Here is a 1,060-nt window from a genome sequence, read left to right on the forward strand (position 1 = left end):
TCTGACACCTCAAGGAATCTCTATACTGCAACATAGAGGATTCCACATTTTCTTGTTCTCTTCTCTTTCATATGAGCAGGAGCAGAGACAAAGGCATTCTTGTTGAAGCTGACCCTGAACCTGAAAGGACCTTGAAGCGAAAGCTAAGAGAAGCTAAGGCACAAATCTCTGTAGAGGACCTAACCGAATTCTTCAAAGAAGAAGAACACATGGCAGCAGAAAACAACAACAACAACAACAATGCAAGGAAGGTGCTGGGTGACTTTACTGCACCTACTCCCGACTTCTATGGGAGAAGCATCTCTATCCCTGCCATTGGAGCAAACAACTTTGAGCTTAAGCCTCAATTAGTTTCTCTAATGCAACAGAATTGCAAGTTCCATGGACTTCCATTGGAAGATCCTCATCAGTTTTTAGCTGAGTTCTTGCAAATCTGTGACACAGTCAAGACTAATGGGGTAGACCCTGAGGTCTACAGACTGATGCTATTCCCTTTTTCTGTAAGAGACAGAGCTAGGATATGGTTGGATTCTCAACCTAAAGAAAGCCTGGACTCTTGGGAAAAGCTAGTCAATGCCTTCTTGGCAAAGTTCTTTCCACCTCAAAAATTGAGTAAGCTTAGAGTGGAAGTCCAAACCTTCAGACAGAAGGATGGAGAATCCCTCTATGAAGCTTGGGAAAGATACAAACAATTGATCAGAAAATGTCCATCTGACATGCTTTCTGAATGGAGCATCATAGGTATTTTCTATGATGGTCTCTCTGAACTATCCAAGATGTCTTTGGATAGCTCTGCTGGAGGATCTCTTCATCTGAAGAAGACGCCTACAGAAGCTCAAGAGCTAATTGAAATGGTTGCAAATAACCAATTCATGTACACTTCTGAAAGGAATCCTGTGAACAATGGGACAAGTCAGAAGAAAGGAGTTCTTGAGATTGATGCTCTGAATGCCATACTGGCTCAGAACAAGATATTGACTCAACAAGTCAATTTGATTTCTCAAAGTCTGTCTGGAATGCGAAATGCACCAAACAGTACTAAGGATGCTTCAACTAAAGA

The 1,060-nt window shown here is 41.8% G+C and overlaps 1 non-coding gene across 1 annotated transcript; it reads right to left on the reverse strand.

The window, feature by feature from the left end:
* Positions 1 to 614: 614 nt before the first annotated feature.
* Positions 615 to 718, reverse strand: LOC130937715 (small nucleolar RNA R71). Its single transcript, XR_009068919.1, has one exon. It is a non-coding gene; the product is annotated as a small nucleolar RNA R71 (small nucleolar RNA).
* Positions 719 to 1,060: the final 342 nt, after the last annotated feature.

Source organism: Arachis stenosperma, chromosome 6 (assembly GCF_014773155.1).
Source record: "Arachis stenosperma cultivar V10309 chromosome 6, arast.V10309.gnm1.PFL2, whole genome shotgun sequence".
Classification (NCBI taxonomy): domain Eukaryota; kingdom Viridiplantae; phylum Streptophyta; class Magnoliopsida; order Fabales; family Fabaceae; genus Arachis; species Arachis stenosperma.